Below are 9077 nucleotides of genomic sequence, written 5' to 3'. Positions count from 1 at the left end.
GCTGTTAGTAGTGATGAAATTTTCCTTTCAGGGTTTCTGCAAATAAACTTGCATTTTTAATTGTAGATATGGACATGGATTCTGATATGGCTGCTTTCAAATTTTCCAATTTTAACTGCTTACATTATATTTAAATTGCCCAATTAATGACAAATTATCTATTTAATTTCAAAGGTTAAAGCTTCAGGAAAAATTTCAATTTAACTTTAAGATTCGATTTATTTCTTAGGTTGCTGAAAATGATGGCAGCCCAGAAACATGCGCTTATCTATGGTTGTGAAATGCTGTTTTTGTTTTGGTTAAAAAAAAACAACCATTACATTTTCATATGTATACACACCAACCATTCCCCACCAAATAAACAAAAACCCCCACAATGATCCTTAAGCATACATGACTTAAACAAAAATTCTGACTGAGTAACAACAATGGAGCTTGACCCCCACATTTAGGAAAGCTGTTCTCTAATGCAGAGGAAAGAATATATCATGTTATCAAATGTCCTCTTCTGATAACGGAAGCAACTACAGAAAGCTTCTGTTCCAAAGTAACCAGTACTATAGATGCAACCCCCCACAACAACTCCCCCAGTTCTACTTCAAAACAAACATATCAAACTTGATTTTTATTAGACTGTAGTTATTTCTTCACACTAATAAATAAAAAAAACCAAGACTCAGATTTTTATATATATAAATATATATAAAAAAGCAACACAAACAATTATTGGGCTTCGTCTTCTGGACAAGAATGCCAAGTTAGTCTCTCTTCATAAAAAGCAATTACAATTTGAGGACACTTCATATTTGCCTCTTTTGTAAGCACCAAATCTGCCTCATCGGAATCGTTCCACTTCATGAGAAACATTAATTCTCCACTGCTGTCTGTGGCACCAATTATTCGTTCAGGATCAAGACCTCTGGCAAAGCTTCTTGGTTTATCAGCAGCATCTCTTTTCTTCTTTGATTTGCTATCATGAGATTCACTGTCAGACAAAGACTTTCTTTTTGTACCATCTTTTTCTTTACCAGCTTTTTGAGAAATAAGAAATGCTTCAATTAACTCTGGACAATCTAAATTTTCTTCAGGTTCCCAAGTATTGTCAGCATCTGTGAATCCCTTCCACTTCAGGAAATACTCCACCTTCCCGTTCACTACTCGTCAGTCCAATACTTTTTCCGCTACAAATTCTTCAGGCTCTGCCTCTTCAACTTTTTTACCCTTTCCATTCTGTTTCTTTCCCATTTTTTGCGATGTAGTTTTATTGGAGGCCATTTTTTATGGCAGACTTGAAGAGCTATTATTCATTGCCTCCGTGCTGCCCTGGATCCCGAGTCCACGGTGTCTGCGGCCCTCTTACTTTATTTTTTTTTAAAGATTTTATTTTTTTATCTTCAGAGAGAGGGGAAGGAAGGGAGAAAGAGTGGGAGAGAAACATCAATGTGTGGTTGCCTCTCACGCTCCCCTCACTGGGGACCTGGCCCGCAACCCAGGCATATGACCTAGTGTGGGAATTGAACCGGTGACCCTTTGGTTCACAGGCCGGTGCTCAGTCTATTGAGCCACACCAGCCAGGGCTATTCATTTATTTTTAGAGAGAGGGGGAGGGAGGAAGAAAGGGAGAGCAACATCCATGTGAGAGAGAAACATCGATTCGCTGCCTCTAGCATTCATCCTAACCGGGGACCAAACCAGCAGCCTCTCACTTTGCAAGATGATACCCAGCTAACTGAGCCACACAGGTCAGGGCAGTAATTATGCATTTTAAAAATAAACTTTGAAAAGCCTTTTGGTCTTTTTCCAATACTTCTTTTATAAAGAGCTATTAAAATCATATGTAAAAGAAATAACATTCATTCATTATTAATACCTTGTATCAGTGATTACATCAGCTCAGCCTGGCCATCGATCAGTACCCTCAGTTCAGCTGGAGCTCAGGGAACAGGCAACAGAGGAATGGCAAAGGGCACATCTTTTCCTGCGGCCTCTGGTTCCTGCTCCCTCAGTGAGGCCCCCTTCTCCTGTACCTTCCCCTCTTCTCCATTTGCCCTGTTTCCTATGCCCACCAATATGCTCAGGTCTTTTCCACCTTACAAACAAGAAAAAAAAACAAACTATTTTCCCCTCAAACTTGTTGTTTCCTTGAAGTACTGTTCATCTTTTCCTTTTCTTTAACTGTTAAACTTCTGCTAAAAGTGGGCTTTACTTCCTTAACATCTCCCACGCTTTCCTCCCTTCTTTCACTCCTATGACTTTGCAGAAACTGTTATCTTGAAAGCATTAAGAACCACCTAATCAAGGCATTTGACCTTTTCTTAGTCTTCATTCTTCTTGACCTGTCTGAACATGTGATACTGTTGAAATTTTGGCAGTCTCTTAAGATTGCTTTGTACTTTTCTTGACACTTGTGTTTTGGTTTGCTCCTAGAAAATGGCAATGACGTCAACTTTGCAGAAGGTTTTGAATATTCAATAAGGTGTCATTGTTAACATGTGTAGCAATTAGTTTTTACTTCATTTACCCCCAGGGCTGTGTGTTTCACATTACACAGACAGCTCCTATATCTGTACTTTTGTTTTGATCTTTCTCAAGATGGTCAGTATTCCCTTTTAATAAACAGCTATATCAATTTACAGGGAAGGAAATGGTGATGTGGAGAGTAAATTGATTTGGACTAAGACTACTGGGTAAGTAGGATGGCTTAGGTTCAAATAACAGAAGTTCTAATGTAACTGACTTAAGTGTATGCTCTTCCATAACAAGAAATACAAGAGCACGGCATGCCAGGGTTGGCTAGTGTAGCAGTTCAGTGGCAGCGTCAAGGGCCCGTGGTCTCTCTACCTACACACTCTGCCATCCTCAGCATGTTGATCTGTCCACAGGCCTGCTCCTGATGGTTAGAGAGCTGACGCAGGGTCCCATTCAGACCTGACAGTGTTCAGTGAAAGAAAGGGCTATATCTTCAGGGTGAGTGTTCTCTACCTTGAAGCACACAGCCAGCTTTCCTCACATCTCATTGGTCAGACTTGTGACATGCCCTGGGAATGGGACATGCAATTGGCTTAGACAGATCAGAATTTACCCTTTGAGGTTGAGTCCAGCCTCCTCTGAAGCACATGACACTACCAAGTTGAGTAGATGCAGAAACTAAATCTGGTTTCTCCTAGATTAGAAAAGAGGAAGGTACAGTGGGAAATGAATGTTGGGCAGGCTCCAACAGTGTCTGCTGCTGTCTCACAGTGAGTTAGTGGCAATGCTGCAACCAGAATGCTGGTCTCCTGACCACTACATAACCCTCTTTCAATAGTCACTGCCTCTCAACATTTGAGACAGATTCAACATGTCCACCATCTAACTGATTACTTTTTCCAGATCTGCCCTTTCTGTTTTTCTATGTACTGAACATTTTCTTCTAAAGGTGTGCTACCATTTTCTCCATTAATTTGCCATCTTTGACTTTATTCTCTTCCTTGTTCTCCACAATTCACTCTCAAAATTTTGTTTAATCTCTTTATTTAAAAATCTTCTGTTTTCACCTGGTTCTTTCCTTTATCACTATCATATCTTTATTACATATGAATTGGATTTTTATAATAGTCTAGTTACTGATCTTCCTGACTCAACTCTTTTTCTAACTCTTAATTTACTTTTCAAATCACTGTTACATTCATTTTCCTAAAACATTCCTGTTACTTTTGTAAAACCTTCTGTAAAGGAGTGTCCAGTGAGACTAGGCTGTAATAGTTTTTAAAATTAGGATAAATTATTTCATTAGCTTCCATTTCCAGTGTTAGAATTTACAAATTTCCTTGAGTCAGGTGTCCTATTATCTGGTCTCTTGAATAGATAGATGTATGGACAATAGATATTATTGTTTAGGGAAAGCATGGAACAGGACTTATGTTTTATATTGATAAACACTGTTCTTCTTGAAGGTTAAAAAAAAAAGGATGGGTATATTTGCATATATAAGTAGTGGTTAAAACTCTGATACTTTTCTATTTAGAAGTTTATTCTGTGTTTCATTTAGAAGTTTAATATTATTAGAAGAATATTAAATGGATTAAAATGGACCCAACTGAGATCACTTGGCAGAGACATAAAATGCTTCTGAGGAGAAATTCACCATAAGAAAAAGGAGAACCCAGTGTGATGATCAAGGACATATACCTATAATGATAAGAATGGGACTGAAGACTGTTTCTTGAATGGGCTATCTGAATTTAGTGGGGAGTCTTTTAAAAAGCACTATGTACATATGTAGGTGTGAGCATATATACATGGCAGACAAAATCATGGAAGGGCTAATTTAAGAGTTCAGTACTAAAGTGATTGGGTCTTTGCAGCATGTCTAACACTGAAGGAGAGCCGTCTCCACTTGCAGTGAAGGAATTCTTGCAGTGGTGGCAAAAATAATTCAGGTATCTCATTTTTTTATGGGGACTCTGGGAGTTTGGAATCATAATTCTCTTGCAATAAGACAAGAGAAAAAGATATAAAGGCATCCAGATTGGCAAGAAAGAAGTAAAAATCTCTTTATGCACAGATAACAATCATTTATTTAGAAAATCCTATGTATTCTACCAAAAAAGCTCCTAGAGCTAAGTGGCTTTAGCAAAATTATAGGATACAAGATCAAATACAAAAAAATCAATTGTATTTTAATATATTAATAATGAATCACCAGACACTGAAATATAAAGCATTTAAAATAACATAAAAATGAAATATTTAAGAATTAACTTGAGAAATGATGTGAAAGACCTATAAATGGAAAATAATAAAACATTGCTAAGAAAAATTAAAGAAGACCAAAAATAGAGAGATATGTTGTATTTATAGGTTGGAAGACTCAACATGGTTAAGTTCTCCCTCAATTAACATACAGGTTCAACACGTCCCAATGACAGTACTAATAGAGTTTTTTTTGTTTCTGTTTTTGTTTGTAGAAATGGATAAGCCGATTCTAGACGTTATATGGAAATGCAAAAGACCCAGAATAGCTTAAGCAATTTAAAATTAGAGTATAAATTTGAAGAACTTACACTATCTGACTTCAAGGCTTATTATAACACTATAGTAATCAAGACAGTGTGGTAGTGGTTTCAATTTAGACAAATAGATCAATGGAACAAAATAGAGTTCAGAAATAGACCTACACATTGATTTTGACAAGGGTATAAAGACAAATCAAGATTATAAAGACAAAAAAGGATATTTTTTTAAACAAATAATGCTGGGATAATTATACATTCATTTGCAAACACCAATAACAACAACAAAACTACAAACAGACCCCCCCCCCAACAAAAACCTTCAATCCATATTCTGCACCATTTACAAGAAAATGAACTAAAAATGGATTTTAGATCTAAATGTAAAACTATAAAACGGAGAAAACATAGGAGAGAATCTTTGTGACCTTGAGTTAGGCAAAGATTTCTTAGATGCAGTATCAAAAACACAATCCATTAAAAAATGAATACATTACACAGCATTAAAATTAAAAACTTCCACTCTTTGAAAGACAAGCCAAAGATTGAAAGAAAATATTTGCAAATTATATATCCAATAAAGGGTTTCTATCCAGAATAAATTAAAAAAACTCTAAAATATCAACAACAATACTCTAAAATGGGCAAAAGATTTGAACAGTCCCTTTATCAAAGAAGCTATAAAAGTGGCAAATAAAAACATGAAAAGTCATTAGTCATTGGGAAAATACAAATTAAAACAATAATAAGATATCACTACATACCTATTAGAATGTCAAAAATTAAAAAACACTCACCATACCAAGTGATTGCAAGGATGTGAAACAACTGAAATTCTCATATACTGCTAGTAGGAATGTAAAGCAGTAAATCACTTTGGCCCATAGTTTGGCAGTTATTTAAAAAGTATAACAAAAACCTACTGTGTGACTCAGCCACTTCATGGCTAGGTATTAATACCCAAGAGAAATGAAAGCATGTCCATAAGTGACTTATATATGAATATTCATATCAGCTTTATTTGTAGTTGCCCCAAACTAGAAACAACATAAATGCCCATCAAAAAGGTGAATGAATAAACAAACTGGTATATCCATATAGTAGAATACCACTTACTAGTAAAAAGATACAAAATGTGAATACGCCTAGCAATACAGATGAATCTCAAAAATTTGTGCTGACTGAAAGAAATCAGACTTGAGTCCATACTATATGATTCTATTTACATAAAGTTTTTAAAAGTGCAAATTAATCTATAGTAAGCAAAAAGGAGATTGGCGGTTGCCTGGGGATGAGGCAGGAGAGAGAGATTACAGAGGGGCACACGGAAACTTTTGGGAGTGATTGATATATTTATCATCTTGATTGTGGTGGTGGTTTCATTAGTGTATACCTGTGTGAAAACTTACCAAATTTTGTACTTTAAGCAGTTACAGTTAATTGTATGTCAATGACCCATCAATAGAGTTATTTAAAAAGAGAGATTGTAAATAGACAAAAATAGGTTAAGTGCTTACTGGTTGTACCTAGTGAATCTGAGTTTCTCCAGTAATAACCTCCAAACCCTTCAGTCTGGCATTTACTCTGCATGATCTGGTTTCAGGCTAACATTCCTACTGTATCTCCCATTGACATCTTGGATTCCAGGCATAGGAGACTCTTTTCTGAACAGGTATTACCTTTTCTCATGTGTTTCATTAGCCTGGAATGGTCTGCCCACCATCTTCTGATGCCCTCACGTGGAGATGATCCCCCCTCCCTCTGAACTCCCAGAATGCTTTGAACCTTCCTCTGTGGCCCTTATCACATACTACTTTATATTATACCTTGTAAACACATTTCTTACAGGTCCTGCAAGACTGAAACATTCTTGATGGTAATGACCCATGTATTTATTATTTATCTTAGTACCCCAATGGCATCTTAGAAAAAACATCTTGTAAATATTAACTGTATAGATATACTATATATATATATATATATATATGTTTAACTGATTAAAAAATTTGATTGGGATTGAAACATTTTATTGTGTTTTAAAAATATAAGACTTCCCCTAACTATGGTGTATGCAATCTTCATTCTCATAATATTGGGAAAATGTTTTCCATATATTTAGGCCGTTTAACCTCTTAATTTATCATAAATACCTTTTGTTTATGATCTCTGGAGATATTTCTCATTACCTAAGTATCAAAAACTATTGTTTATAGTGGATTTGCAATTGTTTAATGATTTCCTTTACAATGTGTGCACTCATGTCTTGAGCAAAAATGGCATAAATATTCAATAGTTCTATTATGAAGAAAATAACAAAAGGCTGTTTCTGGAACATTTCTGTGTATATTTTGACTGCATGTTTAAATAATGAAACCCTAGCCCTATCTGAGAAACAGGCTGATGATTAAACCTAATAATAATTTTGTTGCAGAGTTAAGGTGAACTAGAAACTGGGCTAAAAGGAGAGCTTTATTTCAGTTTCAAACATCTGACAACGTTGGGAAATTGGATAAAATGAGTTTAGGAAACTGTACTGGATGAAAAGGTGCTGATGTTTTGTATTTGTTCCAATGTGAAAACACGTATTTCTCTCACAGACAGATGGATACGTAATGGTCTCAGATCTAATGGAAGTGCTCACTTCTAGGGCTATTGTAATTTTGAAATGGGTTTGTTTGAGGATTTTGGGCCTAGTTTCATATTATTAAACTCTGAAATGACAGCAGGCTTTCCAAAGCCATCCTTGAGCCTTAGAATGGCCTCATGGTGCACCATGAGTTTGTTGTGTACAAAGTTTGAAGGGCTTGTTTGCAATATAGTTATTCTTTCTGTAACAACTGCCTACATCTTAGCACTTGCCTCTCCCATGAACCAGGTTTCTTCCAGTGCTCATTGTCAGGACTCAGCCTGGGTGCCAGGGTGGCAGCCACTGAAGTTTTCTAAAGCAGATATTAGGGCAGAGGTGCCCAGCTCAGGGTTTGGAGGCAGACCTGGGTTTCAATCCTAATTCCATCACACTGGAGCTCTGTGGCCATGATCCAGGTACCTAGGTCTCTCAGCCTTAATTTCCTCATCTGCCAAAAGTGTACCATGAATGTCAAGAGTTCAGCATGCTGCTTGGTATAGAGAGCATACATGCCATGTATACTCTATGAGTATTTCAGCAACCAGAAATTATCTTAATTTTATGTCAACAAAATAGCCTTATTGTGCTAAGAATAATTTTTTTTAAGTGATAATGTGGATGTGGACGTTTTTCTCAGAAACATTTTTACAGGAAATTTGGTGGTTGTGTATCTCGTGTTAAAAGGCCTGCCCAATCTTGCCCAAAAGACACACAGTATCTGTGCCTCTAAATAGATACACAAATGTGTTATGCAAGCCCAGATATTGTCCACTCAATTCACTGTGGGCAGGAAGAGGATCTATTTTTAAGTGGAGGAAAGAAGACCATAAATGATTAAAAATAGGATCCTCCTCTGTCTTTGCCACTATCACTCTCTATTTTTCTGTCTACCTCCATTTTTCCTGAAGTCCTCTTATTATCCCTGTTCATTTCCCCCTCTTCTTTCTCTGCTTTAGAAATGGTACATATTATGAAAGAGAAAATACTTGACACCATCTCCAGAAAGTCAGTGGTGGGGGTAATGTATTATTAATCCTGAACACCTGGCCTCCTTTTATTTGACTGCCAGAATGACGGGATTTTTTGATTATTCAAAAAAGTCCTCATGCTGGTGCTCACAAATGACTAAAAAGGTTAATAAATTTCAGAATCTGCCTGGTAATCCAGGGAGACAGAACTCTGCAAACACAGACTTTTCTTTTTCCATCGAATCTGACATTATGAAAAGCTACTCCTCTCTTCCCACACTCAAAGTATTTATCCAGGCTTTAAACACTGAGTAGCAAGAGCGTGGCGAGGGAGCTAACATTAACCATGGTGCTGCTTTGCAGAGGGAATCTCACACACTCTCATTGAATGTTCTCAACAGTCCTGTGGGGAAAGCAGCACAGTTCCCGTATTTCATGGGTGAGGGCACAAAGGGACTTCAGGGCCCCCAACAGGGAAATCGCACTCAC

At 36.7% G+C, this 9077-nt stretch overlaps 1 pseudogene; it reads right to left on the bottom strand.

The window, feature by feature from the left end:
- Positions 1 to 723: 723 nt before the first annotated feature.
- Positions 724 to 1275, bottom strand: LOC129076051 (chromobox protein homolog 3-like; annotated as a pseudogene).
- Positions 1276 to 9077: the final 7802 nt, after the last annotated feature.

Source organism: Pteronotus mesoamericanus, unplaced genomic scaffold (assembly GCF_021234165.1).
Source record: "Pteronotus mesoamericanus isolate MK-2021 breed Mesoamerican mustached bat unplaced genomic scaffold, CSHL_Meso_final contig_56, whole genome shotgun sequence".
Taxonomy (NCBI): domain Eukaryota; kingdom Metazoa; phylum Chordata; class Mammalia; order Chiroptera; family Mormoopidae; genus Pteronotus; species Pteronotus mesoamericanus.
Note: the sequence above shows the minus strand (reverse complement) of the source record. Positions and strands in the feature narration are given on the sequence as shown.